Source organism: Saccopteryx bilineata, chromosome X, assembly GCF_036850765.1.
Source record: "Saccopteryx bilineata isolate mSacBil1 chromosome X, mSacBil1_pri_phased_curated, whole genome shotgun sequence".
In the NCBI taxonomy this organism is placed as follows: Eukaryota; Metazoa; Chordata; class Mammalia; order Chiroptera; family Emballonuridae; genus Saccopteryx; species Saccopteryx bilineata.
Window position 1 is genome coordinate 87,338,217 of NC_089502.1, and position 20,168 is coordinate 87,358,384.

At 41.1% G+C, this 20,168-nt stretch overlaps 1 protein-coding gene across 7 annotated transcripts in view; it reads left to right on the plus strand.

Moving 5' to 3' along the window:
* Positions 1–20,168, plus strand: part of MAMLD1 (mastermind like domain containing 1) — a 168,090-nt gene that overhangs the window by 124,839 nt on the left and 23,083 nt on the right. The window lies entirely within an intron of this gene.

The following is a 20,168-nucleotide window of genomic DNA, read 5'->3' on the forward strand; positions in this document are numbered from 1 at the left end:
AAGTTTACTGAAACCAGGCAGTTCTGCCTGGTTAAAGCATAGAATTCATGAGGCCAAGGTTATGGTTTCAGTTCCTGTGCAGGAGGAAAATGGCATCCACAGGTGCTGCCAGGGCTGGTGACAAGTCACAATTGAACAGAACTGCTTTCCCCTCTACTGGGTCATGGAGCATGTTCTCTCAAACAGACCATTGAAGATTTCATAGGATACAAGGAAATTGCACTGAAACATTTAAATCTTGTCCCTGCTGGCATAAGACTAAACACTTGGCTTTCTACAAGTGCCACAGTGGACTTCTACTGAGCAGCACCAGTGTGCTGTTCATCACTGTGCTGGATGCTAAAGCAGGTCCTAAATGGAGAGGCCAGATGTGTGTAAGGTAGTTACTTTTAATCATATCCATCTTACACAAAAAGAAAGAGAGGCTTAGAGAAATGAAATGACTTGTCCAGAGTCACACAGATAGCAGGGCAGAAGAGGAACTTAAAGCCAGACAGTCTTACTCCAGAGCCTATGCTCTTCTCCAAATTTTTGTGATTTCTCTCTTCTCATCATCTACAGACTTATCAGTCACTAAGTTCAGCTGTTTTGCCTGGATGGTGTCAATCACAGTTCCTGTTTTTCATTGTCCTGATCCCTGCCTATATTAGTTATCTATTGTCATGTACCAAATTACCCCAAAAACATAGGCTTAAAACAACACACACGTATTACCTCACAGTTTCTGTGGGTGGGAATCCTAGCTTGGTTTAACAAGGTCTTCTGGTTTCGAGTCTCTCATAAGACTGCCATCATCTCAAGGGGTCAGCTGGGAAGGATCTGCCTCCAAGCTCACTTCCATGCTTTTTGGCAGGGAACAGTTCTTTGTAAGATTGTTGGACTGAAGCCTCAGTTCCTCATGAACCATTGGCCAGAAGCCTCCCATGGTTCTTTGCCATGGGTTCTCTTCATAGATCATCTCACAATATGGCAGCTGACTTCATCTGAGTGAGCAAGAAATATGCCAACAAGAGAGGCAGGGAGAGTGCCAACAAGTCAGAAGTTGCAATCTTTAAAACCTAATCTTGAAAGTGGCATCCTGTCAGTTTGCTGTATTCTGTTTATTAGAATCAAATGTGAAGGTGTGAATACCAGGAGGCAGGGATCACTGACATCTGCCAGAATACTGATGCCATGGTCCCTCCTTCCTTCCTACTGCTGTCATCATTGCCCACATTCAGCCCTGTTGATTCTTTATTTGAATTGCATAGTTGACTCAGATTGGTCCCCCCCCTCCATAAACCATCCATTGTTCTAAGCATTACTTTGCTATAAACAGACCTGATCATGTTTCATACATGCTCAGAAATTTCCAGAGTCCCATAACCTGGCTCTATCTATTTACTTAGCAATGTCCATTGGGCCCTGCCTGGCACTTTATTTCTATAACGTAGAAGTGCTTAAGAGTCCCATAACCTGGCTCTATCTATTTACTTAGCAATGTCCATTGGGCCCTGCCTTGCACTTTATTTCCATAACGTGGAAGTGCTTACAGCTAAGGGCACAGTGTGTGTTCCCAGCCTTTACTCCCACTGTTACTGTTTCAGACCTTCCTTTACCACTTTTTCTCTCTCCTATCCCACTGTTATAGTTCCTAAAGCTCAGGCACCCCTCCAGGAAGCTTCTTCCTGACTTTCCTTGGTATTTCTGCCTCCCACTCTGCCTCTTTCTTTATAAAGAAGCCAAGGGGGAGATGCCATAAAGTGTTTGACCAGAGACCTAGTCCAAGGAAAACACACACCTGTCAGGCTGCACTCTTTTCTGAGAGCCCTGGATGAGTGTGACCTTGACAGGCCCTGAAAGATAAAGACTGAGTCTTTTTCATCCAGGTCTCATGAAACATAACCAAACAGAGTGCTCCACCTTAGGGAACTGGTCCTACAATGGTTGCACACAGCAAGCAGAGCTTCCGCGGGGTTGGCCAGGATGAACGGCAAGCCCTTGTTTGTAGTCCAGGAGCACTTTGGTTTGATTATGTTATAGGCCTATTGCCATCTGTTTTCATGGACTTCTGTGGCTGTCTCAGTGGAGCACAAATATCAGCACTGAAACTTTTACTGAAACAGGCAAGATCCTCAGCCTGGAGATGTGTCACCATTTAACATTGTGAGCTTTTTGGTCTTTTTTTTTTTCTCTCTCTTCAGTGGGGTACATTGTAGCTTGACTGTGTTACCTAAGAGCTGACTCAGAGGGAGACTTCTTAATGAGTGGTGTTTACAAAAATCACACTCAGCCAATTACCTAGGTGGAATTGTAGAAACTATTTAGGAGAAAAAGCAAGCAGCCAAGCTTCCTGAAACTAGGAAGGGCTCCGGCGGCCTCTGCTAGTAAAGACATGAAGCTGGACTCCCCAAATGAGATGCTGTTGCTGCCAATAGCTGTCTTCCCAGCCAGTGCCAGCCAATGCCCATGGACCAAGTGTCTAAACCAGTACTTCACCTGTCTTTTCTCATTTTTTTCAACCTCAGAGGTAAAGGCTTTTAGTATTCCCTTTAAAGTTGAGAAGATTGAGGTACAGAAAAGTCACCAGAGTTACCCGCAGTCATTTAGCAAGTCAGGACCAGAGCAGGAAGTCTGGGAACAGAGCTTACACTCATAATCAGCAGTGCCTCTGGAGGCTTCTGTTCCTGTGTTAGACTTCTAATCATTGCCTCTTCTATAAAATGGGAATAATGATAGGTTGCTTGAGCAGTAAATGTGTTAATACATTGAAAATACTTCAAATAGAGCTTGGCACAAAGTACCTGTCAACAAACATTTGCTGTAACTATGACTCTTAACTCCTGGCCCTGAGCCTCCAGATCTCTTTTCTGAGGGCTAAAATGTGATTATTAAAACTGGTGATGTGTTAGGATAGAATATGCACAATGCTCTCCCCAGACTTCATGCCCGCCCTGAGATTGACAGGAGCTGTAGAGCCTGCTAACCTTATGGGCTTTTCCTGTTCTAGGACCTGCCCCACTTTGACAATTCCATGATAGGTGGAAAAAGAAAAAGAGCTACCTTTGTTCAGCTGGCTGGTATTTCCCCTTCATTCTTTCTGGAGCTCTTTCACACTCTCACTGCACCACTCTACACAGCACCCTGTTCTCTTCCTGACATTCTTCTGGACAAAATGCACTGAGCAGACCTCTAAGCTGGGCACATGAACAGCTCTGCTGTTCCTTCTTATGTCCTTTCCCTATTCATTTTTGTTTGTTTGTTTGTTTGTTTACAGGGACAGAGAGAAAGTCAGAGAGAGGGATAGATAGGGACAGACAGACAGGAACGGAGAGAGATGAGAAGCATCAATCATCAGTTTTTTGTTGCAACACCTTACTTGTTCATTGATTGCTTTCTCATATGTGCCTTGACTATGGGCTTCAGTAGACTGAGTAACCCCTTGCTCGAGCCAGCAACCTTGAGTCCAATCTGGTGAGCTTTTTTTTGCTCAAGCCAGAGCTCAAGCTGGCAACCTCAGGGTCTCGAACCTGGGTCCTCAGCATCCCAGTCTGACACTATCCACTGCACCACCACCTGGTCAGGCTTTATTCATTTTTTAAAAAGACTTTATTTATTCTATTTTTAGAGAGGAGAGAGGGAGGGAGGAGCAAGAAGCATCAACTCCCATATGTGCCTTGACCAGGCAAGCCCAGGTTTCAAACCAGCAAACACCTCAGCATTCCAGGTCGACGCTTTATCCCATTGCGCCACCACAGGTCAGGCCCTTTCCCTATTCATTTTAAGGCTTAAGAATTCGGCCTTGGTCAGTCTTTCAGGGCAGAAAAACAGAAATGAAGACGAAAGTGTTTGAAGCAAAAGTTAAGTCACCCATGCAAGGACATGCATCTTGCTTCCAGCAAGGTGAATTTTTCAAGTTTTACTGATGGCCAAACTGAGCCCCAGCAGTCACTCCTTATTGATTACATGACATTGATTATCTTGTTGATCTTCCGTGATGATGGTAGTCACTGCAGGAGGACTGGACATTCTTTTTGATCCAGATCCTAGGTTTTTTTTTTAAGGTGTAGTTTCTAAACATAAGATGAGAAACCAACGTATGAGTAAGCAGAAGTGACAAATCCAGCTGTCAACAGGTGCCCATTTTTATTTGCAGACTACTATTTTTCATCTTGGGGAATTTCACTTTTCCAGTAGAGTGAATGATTCGATTTCAGTGGATCATTTTTTGCACTGAAGGTAAAGGGCAAATGTCATACGACATCAGGGCAACAGTTCAGCAAGTGCTTTAAGCAGGAGAGCTGAAGGCAGACAGAACTGGGGTTCAAGTCTAGGTACCAACACTGACTGGGCATTGTGTTGGGAGCAATGCCACTTATCCCCTTAAGCCTCAGCTGCACGTGAATCATCCTCATCTCTTAGGGCACTGAATGACAAAGGAGGCACTAGATTGAATTGCTTAGAGCTCTGCTCAGCACACAGCACATATTCAGTCAGGGCTGCCGCAGGCTCCTGGTCTTAGGTCTGAGAACCCTGGGTTCAGAAGTATTTCCAAATTAAAGACATTTGAGACTTTAGAAAGATACCATGGTGCATATACCAAATATCATACAACCCTCCAGAGGAATCTGGGCAGATCTTTATTAATTTTGCAAAGAAATATGAATATTAACTAAGTCCAGATCAAATTTAATCACCAAAATTACAAAAATAAAAGAAGCTTTCAGAGCTTTTTGGACTTGAAATTACAGAAAAGGAATGTAGACCTTCCATTATTACTAAAGGAGGGGCTCTTTTGAGAGTCATGACCCCCAGCTATAGTGTATTGGATTGTAATGACTTTAAATTTCCTATTGTATTACCACCTACCTTGCTACTGAGGTTGGATAACATCTCTCCGTTTTTAATCAAATTGAAGCAAAATGAATTTTAATTTAATACTCCTTCACCGTGAAGACTATTGGAGATACCCTAAGGCAGTGGTTCTCAAACTGTTTGAAGTCTGGGTGCATTTAAAATCTTACAAATAATTGTTGGTGCACTATATACAAATTTCTAAGAAATATGTTATAATAATTAAGTCAAATATTAAAAATATAAAGTCCAAGCGTGCTTTTATGGTAATTAAATGAAATAAAAATGACAAAATTATTTTATTATTATTATTATTAATTTTAATGGGGTGACATAGATCAATCAGGGTACAAAGGTTCAGAGAAAACATCTCCAGGTTATTTTGACATTTGATTATGTTGCATACCCATCACCCAAAGCCAAATTGTCTTCTGTCACCTTCTATCTGGTTTTCTTTGTGCCCCTCCCCTCCACCCACCCTCCCTCCTTCCTCCCCCCTGCACCCCGGTAACCACCACACTCTTATCCATGTCCCTGAGTCTCATTTTTATGTCCCACTTATGTATGGAATTATATAGATCTTAGTTTTTGCTGATTTACTTATTTCACCCAGTATAATGTTATCAAGGTCCATCCATGTTGTTGTAAATGATCCGATGTCATCATTTCTTATGGCTGAGTAGTATTCCATAGTATATCTGTACCACATTTTCTTTATCCAATCATCTATTGAAGGGCCTTTTGGTTGTTTCCATGTCTTGGCCACTGTGAACAATGCTGCTGCAATGAACATGGGGCTGTATGTGTCTTTACGTACCAGTGTTTTTGAGTTTTGGGAGTATATACCCAGTAGAGGGATTGCTGGGTTATATGGTAGTTCTATTTTTAATTTTTTGAGGAACCACTATACTTTCTTCCATAATGGTTGTACTACTTTACATTCCCACCAACAATGGATGAGGGTTCCTTTTTCTCCAAAGCCTCTCCAACACTTGTTACTACCTGTCTTGTTGATGATAGCTAATCTAACCGGTGTGAGGTGGTATCTTATTGTAGTTTTGATTTGCATTTCTCTAATAGCTAATGAAGAAGAGCATCTTTTCATATATCTGTTGGCCATTTGTATTTCTTCATGTCCTCTTTCCATTTTTTTTTGGATTATTTGTTTGTTTGTTGTTGAGTTTTATGAGTTCTTTGTATATTTTGGATATTAGGCCCTTATCTGTGCTGTCGTTTGAAAATATCATCTCCTAATTAGTTGGTTGGCTGTTTTGTTGTCAATTTCTCTTGCTGTGCAAAAGCTTCTTAGTCTGATGTGGTCCCATTCATTTATCTTGGCCTTCACTTCCGTTGCCTTTCAAATTCATAAAGTGCTCTTTATAACCAAGGTCCATGAGTTTAGTACTTATGTTTTCTGCTATGTAATTTATTGTTTCAGGTCTTATATTTAGGTCTTTGATCCATTTTGAATTAATTTTAGTGCAGGGGGACAAACTGTAGTAGAGTTTCATTCTTTTGCATGTGGCTTTCCAGTTTTCCCAGCACCATTTATTGAAGAGGCTTTCTTTCTCCATTGTGTGTTGTTGGCTCCTTTATCAAAAATTATTTGACCTCAGGTATTGTAATGCCCCCAGCTTCATTCTTTTTCTTTAGGATTGCTTTGGCTATTCGGGGTTTTTTATAGTTCCATATAAATCTGATGATTTTTTGCTCTATTTCTTTAAAAAATGTCATTGGAATTTTGATGGGAATTGCATTTAATTTGTATATTGCTTTGGGTAATATGGCCATCTTGATTATATTTATTCTTCCTAACCAAGAACAAGGAATATTCTTCCATCTCATTATATCTTTTTCAATTTCTCTTAACAATGGTTTATAGTTTTCATTATATAAGTCCTTTACATTCTTTGTTATGTTTATTCCTAAGTATTTTATTTTTTTTGTTGCAATCGTGAAGGGGATTATTCTTTTGAGTTCCTTCTCAGTTGTTTCATTGTTGGCATATAGAAAGGCTATTGACTTCTGTATGTTAATTTTGTATCCTGCGACCTTACTGTATTGGCTTATTGTTTCTAGTAGTCTTTTTGTGGATTCTTTGGGGTTTTCGATGTATAGGATCATATCATCTGCAAAAAGTGATACCTTTACTTCTTCTTTTCCGATATGGATGCCTTTTATTTCTTTGTCTTGTCTGATTGCTCTGGCTAGAACCTCTAGTACTACTCAGCCATAAGAAATTATGACATCGGATCATTTACAGCAAAATGGTGGGATCTTGATAACATTATACAAAGTGAAATAAGTAAATCAGAAAAAACCAGGAACTGCATTATTCCATACGTAGGTGGGACATAAAAGTGAAACTAAGAGACATTGATAAGAGTGTGGTGGTTACGGGGGGAAGGGGGGAAAGGGAGAGGGAAAGGGGGAGGGGCACAAAGAAAACTAGATAGAAGATGACAGAGGACAATCTGACTTTGGGTGATGGGTATGCAACATAATTGAAAGACAAGATAACCTGGACTTGTTATCTTTGAATATATGTATCCTGATTTATTGATGTCGCCCCATTAAAAAAATAAAATTATTAAAAAAATTATTTGACCAACAAAATTAAATTTATTCTGACATTAAAAAGCATTTTTATGTTATATTTTTTGAGTTATGCCTTTTAGAATTCATAAAAATTGAAGGGTTAAAAAATTTTAAAAATGACAAAAATGTTACCTTTTTATATATATAGATACATTCTTAGTAAGATTTAGTAAATTCAGTAGATCCCGACATGAATGTGTTAAGTTTTTTCATTCTTGTGTTTATGAGAAACATGAGCCTAATATGTCCTAGCAATTTGTTCAATGTTTGGGCATATATTTGAAAGGCAAACTCTCATTTACTCATCAATACATTGAAGAATTCCTCTCTTTTTACTCTTAATTGTATTAACTGCAGAAAACCCCCACCATACATATCATCTTAACTTTACACCAAACAAAGGATAGAAGAAATTGCCTCCAGTCTTTCCAGGGAACATGGGGGGTAGTGTAAACAATCCAGCACCACAGCTTAACAGCCTTTTTCAACCTAATCAGGCAAGTGGGGTGGGGGTTTGGGAAGACTGTCAGCTTACAGCCAATTCCCCACACTTCTTTCCCCCTAAAATCGAAACTCTAAAAACCCTGTTGGTTTTTTGGCCCCCAACAGGCACATATTTCTCTGGAATACCATAGGGCGCACCTGGAAATCTTCTAGAGCACACCAGTGCACCCTGGTGCACACCTTGAGAACCACTGCCTTAAGGTATTAGGGGAAAAAAGTTTTAGACCTTCAGTTTTACCATCAGCCAAATTTACTACTGGCAAATTAAACTCAAAAGACTGAAACAGATACATCAAGAAGATGGGAATTTTGTTCTGGAAGATTGGGGAGAGCAAGAGGCAGCCAGAGTACCCTCAGAGCACATTGCAGAGCTGGGAGTGCAACATCATGAGAAGGAGAGACAAGGAGGGTATCCAATTGGAATAAGAACAAAAAAGCTGAAATCTGATCCTTGAAATAGGCCAAGGCACAGGAAGAAGGAGACAGCTGCAGAGAAACAGACCAAAGAGGATCATGATATTCCTTGGACAGATTTTGACAGAGGTAAGAGAAGGCAACAAAGCCTTCCTTGGGGAAGGCTGGACTTGACCCCTCCCAGGTTTGCTGTATTTTTTACCTTTAACGTAAGATCCCATCTTCTTAACATAGATAGCTGTGAGCAGTCAGAAATTGTGTAGATGGTGGGTGAATTGAGAGATCTTGCCATCTTCCTTTTTTAAGGTCTGGACCTTGATTGACATCTGGGCAGCTGAGACTGAAGTGGACCTTGGGGAAGCACTCTTGCCTCCCTCACTCGTAGGTTCCTTTTGTCCCTGGCAAACTGAGCACTTTGAAGTGCAGAACTACCAACATTCAGGGCCGAAGGAAGCCAGCACAGGGCAGAGAACGCCAAGGCTTTGGCTAATAGCCTTTGGCAGGCACAGTTCTTGGCCCTTGGCAAGCACAGGTTCTGCGGACTGGGCTTGAGGCCAGGTTCCAGAGAAGCCAGGCTTTGGATCACTTAGGTCCAAATCCCAGCTCTGCTTTTTCCTCTTTTGGCAAGCTGTTTACACTCTTAGGTCTTTAGTCTCCCTACTGTAAAATGGAAATACTAATATAGTTATCTAATGAGATTACTGGGAAGATTAAATTAGATGAAGTAAAAGTGTTTAACATAGGGCCTGTCACACAATAATACCAATCATTGTTAGCTGCTACTATATCAAGAAATTTCCTGAAACTCGGAACAGCTGTAACACAGTGGAATGGCTTTAGACTGCCTCAGTGTCCAGGCTCCTCTTTGGCTCCCAGGGTTGGAGGGTGATTTGGAGAGGAGGAAGAGGGTAGTGCCCTCCCAGGAATGTCAGGGGCAACATTTGTCAGGTGGCTAAGGAGAAACCAAGGTGCAGACATAAGTTGGTGACCCCAGAAAGGAGCAGAGCTTCCAGGAGTCATATGGGTGTTGCTCATCCTGCATGGATACTGAGTAAAAAATGGACCCAAGGATGACTTCATGTAGGCAAAGAGGAAGGTGAGAAGCAGCCAATTCTACCTGCAGCCAGCTTGTTTCCAACCCTACTGCTTGCAGCAGCCTGGGGGCTGCCCATGGTTTCTAGATTTAGAGAGAGGGCTTGCTGCTGATAGACAAAGAGATAAAATGGGAAGGAGAGTGTGGGCCCAGCCTTGCTGGCTGCCTGGTGGCAGTGCCTCTAGGAACACTGATTCTGCTTGGTCATTGGCATTGGAGAATTAGTATTTGTCACATACATTGTTTTTCCAGAGCATTGTTCAAACCCAGCCCCGGATTTATACCACAGCATGCAGAGCACCCATGCTGATCCCTCAGGGAGGCCTCCACCTCTCTTTTCTCTCTCTTCTTCATCACTTACTCCCATTCCCAAAGCTTCCGAAAAGAACCTTTGCAGAAAATCAAGTATCTTTTTGGTTTGAATTCATCTGCTCAGTAGAGCAGAACCTTTAATTACTGTTGTCCCAATTAGCACTGCAAATTGAAATATTTATATCTGAACTATGACCTCTCATTGAAAACAAAAACTAGAAAACCAGGTTAGTTACAGCAAGACCATCCCCTAATCTTATCAAAGTTAAATCATCTCCATTTTCCATTGGAGAGTCAGGAGCAATAGTGGCCAGTGAGCTTTCTCCTATTCTCAAAATTGTTCAATGACATTGAAAAGTAAGTGACCTTTAGCCTGACTGGTGGTGTCTCAGTGGATACAACATTGACCTGGGACACCAAGGTCCCACGTTCTAAATCCTGATGTCATGGGCTTAACCACGGACAGGCTCATCTTGCGTAAGTGCAGACTCGCCAGCTTGAGTGTGGCATCATCAGAATGATTCGAGGGCCACTGGCTTAAGCCCAAAAGTTGCTGGCTTGAAGCCCAAGGTTGTTGGCTTGAGCAAGGGGTCACTGGCTCCAGTTAAGACCCCTGGTCAAGGCACATAAGAGAATCAATTAATAAACAACTAAAGTGGTGCAACTATAAGTGGATGCTTCTCATCTCTCTCCCTTCCTGTCTCTCTCTCTTGCTCAAAAAAAAAAAAAAAAGTAAGTAAGTGACCATTATTTTGCCAAAATACTTGACTCCACCTTGGAATAAGATGAACCACATATTGTCAAGGAAATGCCTGTGACCTTGAACTTGCAAATCCCTTCTCTGGCTTCCCTTAATTCTTCTCTTGTTTTGAGGATAAGTGTTGTGGGAGAGCACTACTGCTCCCTGTGTTGTCAGGAAAGTTTCTTTGCATTTGTCTTTTACTAATTCTGACAAGGAGCATCACAGATTTCGTTACAAAGGTTGGTCCTGCTAAAATGCAAGTGTGGAGGCCTCTGGCAGAAGCTCTGGGCTACACTAAGGAAGGAAGAGGTGAGAAAGGGGTGGGAGACAGTCAGGTTTCAAAAAGCCCATAGGTCTTATCAAAAAGGAATCTGATTTTCATTTTCAAAGAGTAGAAGAGAGCACACATTCATCGTTGCATCATGCTCCTCTAAACTATAACTCTGCCTGAATGTTTACACGCACAAAATATAGAACAGAACAGGAGATACCAGATTATGATCCCAAGTGGAAAGTTAGCAAAATATAAAAAATGTCCAAGGCACATGGAACATCATCATAGAGGACTTGCCTATAGACAACATTGTCACTTGAGTGCAGGAGTGGATGACGCCAGAGCAGCCACATCGGTCAGAGATGTGACCTATCCAGGTAAGCAAGGGATGTTGTATGCAAAGGCCTGGACTACACCCTCTCTAGCCTACCTCTCTCACATCCATTGATGGCCCGTATCACAGATTTATGGAAATCTTACACGAGTCCATTTGTACTTTTAGCCTTTGCTGTCCCTTGGGCTTGCTGTGTAAAGCAACCATGTGTGCTCCAGCCAGGCCACTTGTAAGCTTGATGGGGCAGCAGAGGGTAGAACACTGCTTACCGTTAAAAGACTACTCCTCAACCCCCAAAGACAGATGTTCTGCTTTCTTCTAAGGATTTGAAAAAATTGGAGTTTTTATTTGATCTTGATAATTTTCCACAGTGACTGATGCTAATTTGTCTGTTTTGTTGTTGTTAGATGAGGATTTATCATTGTAGTTCCTCCTATCAAACACAGTGAGTTTGTTGAAAGCTAAAAGCAATGCAAATATCCAAAGGGATCATACCCCCTCCCCAGGCTCATGTCTGTGGCCATGCTGAGAGCCCGTGGACATCCCTAGCAGAGCTAGTCCTGGCTTCTGACTGTAATAGCAGCTTCTATGACAGAAATTGAAATAGTAGTTCAGTGTTGATCTGTTTCTTCCATAATTTGGTCCTTCTTCCCACATTAACCAAGTTTCATGTTAGATTGGAAATGTGCAGCTTGCAATCCCACAGAGTTTAAAGACTTTGATTTGGTTATTAAAGCTAGGTACACAAGAAAATGAGAAGTAAGCACTTCAGGAAATTATCATGTAGTCATGGCCTAAATTATCATATAGCCCTGAAGGCCTGAAAGATGCATACCCCTAGTTCATCAGAAATTATTCCCAGCAATCCCTCTACTGGGTATATACCCCCCAAAACTCAGAAACATTGATACCCAAAGACACATGCAGCCCCATGTTCATTGCAGCATTGTTCACAGTGGCCAGGACATGGAAACAACCAAAAAGCCCATCAATAGATGACTGCATAAAGAAGATGTGGCACATATACACTATGGAATACTACTCAGCCATAAGAAATGATGACATCGGATCATTTACAGCAAAATGGTGGGATCTTGATAACATTATACGAAGTGAAATAAGTAAATCAGAAAAAACCAGGAACTGCATTATTCCATACATAGATGGGACATAAAAGTGAGACTAAGAGACATTGATAAGAGTGTGGTGGTTACGGGGGGGAGGAGAGAGAGGGAAAGGAAAGGGGGAGGGGGAGGGGCACAAAGAAAACTAGATAGAAGGTGACAGAGGACAATCTGACTTTGGGTGATGGGTATGCAACATAATTGAAAGACAAGATAACCTGGACATGTTATCTTTGAATATATGTATCCTGATTTATTGATGTCACCCCATTAAAAAAATAAAATTATAATAAAAAAAAGAAATTATTCCAACTCTTGTTTTGCTTTTGGGAGCTTTATTTTTGAGGCTAAATTCACAAGTTCTTCCTGGCTTTCTCCTGCTCTCTGTCACTTGCTATCATGTTTGGCCGTTCTCCATTTTTGAGCAGAGTTAAGCATAGTTTTGAGAACTCAGATTTTTGCAGACCTGTGTTTGGGCGGCACATGAATAGAATTTGTTAAATCCATCTGACTCAGAAAGCCAATAAGATGCAGTTGGACTCCTCATTTGTAATTTTGAGTAATGGTCATTTATTTCCATGTGTCAAAACTTTGTAATGTGTGGGAGGCCCCAACCACCCATAGTAGGCATAAGTGGGAACAATGCCATGACCTTTTCCTTCTATTAGCATCACTTTGAAAGATGAGCTTTGGGAAATATGAACAAAGCACTTAAATATGGCTTTCTAGTTTCATGTCCTCAAAATACAAAAAACTTGACACCCATTAGGATGCTATTGTTTTTTTTAAATGAAAATAACATGTAGTAGCACAGATGTAAAGAAATTGGAAACCATGTGGTGTTAGTAGGAGTATAAATTGGTATAATAGCCACTGTGGATTCCAGTATGGTGATTCCTCAAAAAATTAAACATAGAACCACCACATGATCCAATAATTTTTAACAAGTAGCTGTTCATCCATGTGCATAGCAGCATTATTCACAATAACCTAAACACAGAAATATCCCAGATTCCCATCAACTGGTGAATGGATAAACAAAATGCAATGTGTCTGTCTATATTATGGAACATTACTCAGCATTTAAAAGGAAAGGAATTCTGAAATATGCTCTAGTATGGATGAGCTTTGAGGACATTATGTTTAGTAAAATAAGCCAGACACAAAAAGGCAAATAATACACAGTCCTCTTCTCTGAGGTCCCTAGAGTAATCAAATTCATAGGAACAAAAAGCAGAATAGTGGGTGCCTAGGGCTAGGGGGAGGCAAAATGGTTAGTTAGTGTTTAAAGGGGACAGAATTTCAGTTTGGGATAATGGACAAGTTCTGGAGATGGATATGGTGATGACCGTACAACACTGTGGGTGTACTTAATGCCATGGAACTGTGCTCTTAAAATGGTTCAAAATGGCAAATTTTACCACAATAAATAAAAGAAAAACTGAAAATTCAAAACCCTCACTAATCCTCTCTTAATCAAAACCAGTATTTTATTTTAAAATAACATTAACACTGATGTAAGGCAGCAGCAAGCTGAGCTGCCTGTTTTCTGTCGGAAGAGCAGTATTGATTGCAAATACACTCATCGTTTGTGTGGCCAGCTGGGTTTTCTGGATGTCTCAGTGAAATGCATGCATGTTAAATAATCAGGATAGGCTTCCTAGGGCATAGCCTTAGAAATAACTTTTCTGTTAAATTAGACAAAGTTTGGGTCCTTTTCTGCATTTTTGAGTAATGACAGCATGTGGGTAGGGGAACAAAGAAATGGCTGTGTACAGGAAGGGACATTATCTCTGCTTTTGAATGGAATAAGAAACTTCACTTACTTCTTTGATTCTCTGGTGCATCTGCAAGTTTGGAAACACTAAAATTATTCACAGTTTGCTGATTAATACAAGAGCCAGAAAAATAATCTTAAGGACTTGTTGTCTGTGACTAGCTTTCTGTGTAAATTATCCCTCTGGTACAAGTGCTAGGCCCTGATATAGACTTCTGGAAAGTTTAGGGATCTGAAAAACAACAAGAACCAACTGCTAAGGCCTTGACACTGGCACTCAAAGTAGAAAACAAGAAACACTGACAAATGGCCTGTTAGAAAGTCGACACACCCGGTCACTGTGTCCCTACTCACACTCCATCTCCCAAGACCTTTGGTTTCTTTCTCTTTAGGTTTTGGCGATGTCCACTTTTCAATCAGAGTTATTTGTGTTTTCTTCATGCCCCACTTGATAGCAAACTCCTCAGGGACAGAAGAATGCCTTAACTAGTCCTATAAAAGTGAGCCAAATAAATGACACTTTGAATAAATGAATGAAAGAATGCAAGAAAGAATGAACTGATAAATAAATTGCATCTGCTAGCCTTTGCAAAACTAAGCTCTTGAGACTCTTGAGTGTTTTAGAGTAATTATTGACAGAAACTCCTAGTCTTCAAGACCTGGAAGCCAATGAACTCATATTCCCACATTGAACTGAAAGGAGTACTCTGCATCTGTATGTAGGGCCCCGACCTCCTGACATGATCCATTTTTCTGGTCCAGTTGAGGCTTTTGTCTTCCTATAGCACTTGGGAAACACTTTCCTACAGTTGTATAAGTGTAATATCTGAATACATGTGATTTCTTCAAAGTTCAACAAATACACATTTGTATCCCTCCAAGTGGTAATTTGCACTGGTTGTTCTGTTCTGATGGTGATGGTAGTTTTATGCATTTTAGAAGGATAATAAATGTTTGCCTCTGAACTGAGCACAAGGTATCAGAGTGAGGCCCTCTGAGTGGATAGGGCTCTGACCAAAGTGCTGCAGATGCATCGACCCTACACAGAGGAGAGAAGGATGTTCACTCCCCTTGTTTCCACTAACACCATTTTATTTTTGCCCCATCCCTAAATTTAATTTGCAATGGTGGTTGTCACATCCCCCATCTGCCATGCCTGAGCTCATTATCCAGGCAAACTACAGCTTATAACTTTCCCTTATCAGAAGGGTTCCTGAAGGCTAAGTATTTCTCCGTAACCCAGTGGTAGTCAACCTGGTCCCTACCGCCCACTAGTGGACGTTCCAGCTTTCATGATGGGTGGTAGCAGAGCAACCAAAGTATAAATAAAAAGATAGATTTAACTATAGTAAGTTGTTTTATAAAGATTTATTCTGCCAAACTTAGTGAAAATCTGACATAAAGTACTTGGTAAGTAATTATTATTATATGCTTTCACTTGCCGTAACTCTGCTTTATAAATTTTATAAAGTAAAGTTACTTCCGTACTTTATAAATCACCATTACTGTGGAACTGGTAGGCGGTTAGAAAATTTTACTACTAACAGAGATACAAAAGTGGGCGGTAGGTATAAAAAGGTTGACTACCCCTGCAGTAACCCCATACTTGATTCATGTCTGTTTCCAACTCACCTGGTAGATAAAGTTTTTGATATAATATTGGACTTGGGATTAAGAAAATGGATGAACCCTCTTGATTGTTTTTACAGCTATAAGCATGCTACTCAAAAACACCTTTTACAGGCTTTTAACTTTTTGTTACAGTTACTACCTCTGAAATTAAATCTTGACTTTCTGATATGTCCTTTGACTTTTCAAGGGGTTTGAAAATTCAGGGGCTTAGTGTCAAAAACTGCTTTTAAGAGTTTAGCACTGCCTGGCCTGACCTGTGGTGGCTCAGTGGATAAAGCGTCGACCTGGAAATGCTGAGGTCACCGGTTCGAAACCCTGGGCTTGCCTGGTCAAGGCACATATGGGAGTTGATGCTTCCAGCTCCTCCCCACCTTCTCTCTCCTCTCTCTCTCCCTCTCTGTCTCTCTCTCTTCCTTTCTCCTCTCTAAAATGAATAAATAAAATAAAATTTAAAAAAAAAATTAAAAAAAATATTAAAAAAAAGAGTTTAGCACTGCCTGTTTTCTATAGATGAATTCCAGTTTGGATCATCACAGAAACTCAAAAAATACATATTCAAATTTGCATTGGAATTGAATATGATGTAGGAACCTTTAGGCCAGGGGTCCCCAAACTACAGCCCGCGGGCTGCATGCAGCCCCCTGAGGCCATTTATCCAGCCCCCGGCACACTTCTGGAAGGGCACCTCTTTCATTGGTGGTCAGTGAGAGGAGCACAGGATGCTGATGAGTATTGTATGTGGTGGCTCCGCAAAGCCCAGCATTGCTCACATACAGTATTACTTCCGGTGACACGGGACATGTGCGTCATGGCTCCGGAAGCTCGTCATATCACTTGTTACAGCTAGCAGTGACAAATATGAAACCGGACATTGACCATCTCATTAGCCAAAAGCAGGCCCATAGTTCCCATTGAAATATTGGTCAGTTTGTTGATTTAAATTTACTTGTTCCTTATTTTAAATATTGTATTTGTTCCTGTTTTGTTTTTTTACTTTAAAATAAGATATGTGCAGTGTGCATAGGGATTTGTTCATAGTTTTTTTTTTATAGTACAGCCCTCCAATGGTCTGAAGGACAGTGAACTGGCCCCCTTTGTAAAAAGTTTGGGGACCCCTACTTTAGGCTATTGCTTCTAAAATGTGTATCACATTCAACTAATGTAAATTATTTAAGAGCTTGAGTACCATACTTGTGATCTGAATGAGGAGCCCAAGATTGAGGTATTTGATCAACAAAAGGTGTATTTGCTGGAGCATGTTGTACAGAGAGGTCTGTGGATGAAAGAACATGACTCAATGCTGAGCAGAGTTCAATAGGTCCTGTCCTTCATCATCAGGAATGGGATGCTCCTCAATGTGAGGCTCATCTGAGGAGGCAGGCTGGATTCTTTATCACTTAAGATGTATTGAATTGCAAGTTGCAGAAAAGCCAATCCACACTGGCTTAAACAATAAAAGGAATTTACTGAATCCTGTAAGTGGAAGTATAGCAGTTGGGGAGACTTCAGGGGTAGTTAGAATCAACAGCTCAGCAGTGTGACCAAAGGTGCTGTTTCCAGCTGTCTAGTCTGCCTTCCCTAGCACCAGCTTCATCGTAAGGCTGGCTCTCCCTAGTGGGCACACTATAGCTGCTGGCAATTCCCTAGGCCACAAGCTTCCTTTTGCCCTTAGCTAGGGGAGCAGGAGAGACAGTTGCTTCTAAAAGCTCTGTCAAAAGAGTAAGGAATCTTCTTTCTCAGAAACCCTTGGAACTTTGGGTGTAACATCCTGAATTAATCTCATATCTACTATGCTGCTTCATGTAAGCTGAGGTGAGTGCCTCACTTCTAGAACCCAGGCTGATTGAGATTTCTTTCTGGAGATGTTTCACTTTCTTTCTGAACTGTTTCTCTGTCTTCTGTAGCCATGGCATTCAATTTCTTCTTCATTCATGGTATTTGAGAGTGGTAGGGTTAAGAATTTTAACAGAACACAGCTAAATTAATGAAAAATAAAAATTGAAAAAATAAGCCTGACCAGGCAGTGGCACAGTGGATAGAGCATTGGACTGCTATGTGGAGGACCCAGGTTCAAGACCTCAAGGTCGCCAGTTTGAGCGCAGGCTCGTCTGGTTTGAGCAAAGCTCACCAGCTTGTACCCATGGTTGCTGGCTCGAACAAGGGGTTACTCGGTCTGCTGTAGCCCCACAGTCAAGGCATATATGAGAAAACAATCAATGAACAATTAAAGTGTCGCAACAAAAAACTAATGATTGATGCTTCTCATCTTTCTCCATTTCTGTCTCTCTGTCCCTATCTATTCCTCTCTCTGACTCTCTCTGTCTCTGTAATAAAATAAAATAAAATAAAATGACAAAAAAAATTCCACAGGAAACAAAAAGCAAGAACCAAAAAAATAAAAACAATGCCCACAAAAAATAAGAATAAAAATACAGAAATTATAATGAAATTTAAAATAGAACAGGAGAAAATAAGAAAAAAGGGAAAAAAAAGATTTCCATTTTGAGAGTTTACTGTTTTCTTCCAGTAGGTGGCGCTGTACAAGTTTTAGCTCTGTGAAATTCCTGTGCTGACCTCAACTGAGATGTCATTGTCACAATGATGTAAGCAGGGCTGCAGTTGCATTGGCAGGTTGGGCAAGTTCTGAGGGCTTTATGGCTTGACAGCTTTAGTGATGGTAATCTCAGACGTCCAGGTGTTTCTCCGCACATCTCAACCAACCAGGGGACCAGACATAGAGCAACTCTGTTCTTCCAGGGAGAGAGTGGCTCTGGAGAGGTAGTTGTGGGGTCTGTCTCTGCCACTCTCCCTACCTGCAAGTTAAGGGCGGTGGGATCTGGGAGGCTGGTAGGGGCACACTTAGTTTACTCTTTCTCTGCTCCAAATGCAGGCTGCAGACAAACCATGGGAACACTGACCATGACCCTTTGTTCTGCTGTTTTGGTTTATTATCTCTTCCTCTGCCCCTCAATCTTTCTGCTCTTTGCAACAGAAGAACTCCCAGTCACTCTCGGCTTCTCCTCTCTCTGGAGTCCTGGAAGAAAAAAAACATTCACTCTTGGCCTCTTCTCTCTCTGGAGCAGACTGTGAATGTGTTTTATATTCTGCCCCCCACTTTTCAGCCCTTACCATCTTTTAGTCCATTTAGTGCACAGCTCTTTCAGGCAAGCAGGCAAGCCCAATTGGAGTTGTTTCACTGCATAATAGCTGTTCAATTTGTTGAAATTTCAAGGGAAGAGATTAGGCATATCATGTCACCATTATTCTGATGTCCATACTGTATATTCTATAATGTACAAAGTTGACTGCTCCAAAAGAACAAAACATACAAGCCTTCAGAAAAAAACTATCACATTGATGCAATCAATTCTTTCATAGGCTCACACCTGTTCTCTCTGCAAACCTGATGCATTAGGAGCCCAGGATTTCTCCATGCTTATCTGGCACTTGGGGCTTCCTCTTTCCAAACTGTAACCTCTTGAGCACCCAGCTCCTAACTCTACCATACCCATACAGTTTTTATATAAGTACTTAGGTGAAGGCAATAGAGATTTCTACAATGCAGACTATTCCCAAGCCAGCAGAGTCTAGTCCGCAGATCTGGGTGAACCCTCCATTTTCCCACTGTATTTATGTGAGTACATCAAAGCCATGAAATGACTGACCCTGAGCTACAGTTTGAGTCTCCTGACTTCTGGTTCAGACTCTGAGCTCATGCATTCTGAATCATGAAGTAGACAGCCAGCTTCAGATTTGGGAATGGGATATGAGCTTCACACACTCTTTACAGTTATCACCATTGCTATAAGTCTTTGCTATTAAAAATTATAAATAAGTCAAACCCAACCAAACACTTGAATTAATTTAGAGAAAGTAGATTATTTATTACAAAGTCTACAAACTGACTAAAAGTATAGCCTGCAGATGTTGACTTTGAAGACTGTGTTTCAGTTTAATGTAACTAATCAGTCCTGATCTTATTGGTCATACGTCAGAAAGGATGTCTGTTTCACCAGATACCATGCTTATGCTTATGCTTGCCTTTTTGGTTTCCAGACCTGAGCCTTCTTCCTTCCAAACAGTCCCATAATTTACCCATATACTAAGTTGCACGGCCTTGATGAAAGAGACAGTAGTATGGTGAAGACCAGAACCTTCTGCATAGAGCATAGTGTGCTATATTGGTTGAGGGTTTTTGGACTTCAATAGGTGGAGACAATCAGAAGCCTCAATTAAAGCCCAAGTTAGCCAGAAATCCTGAGAGAGTAGGCTTGTCTGGGGTTTCCCCACAGCTTGCATTGTACTTTTTATTTATTTATTTTTTTTAAGTGAGAAGAGGGGAAATAGACTCCCACATGAGCTCTGACTGGGATCCACCCAGCAATTCCCGTCTGTGGCCGATGCTTGAATGAACCAAGCCATTCTCAGTGCCCAGGTCCAAAGCTCAAACCAATTGAGCCACTGGCTGCAAGAGGAAGAGAGAGAAAAAGGAGAGGGAAAGGAAGAGAAGCAGATGGTCACTTCTAATGTG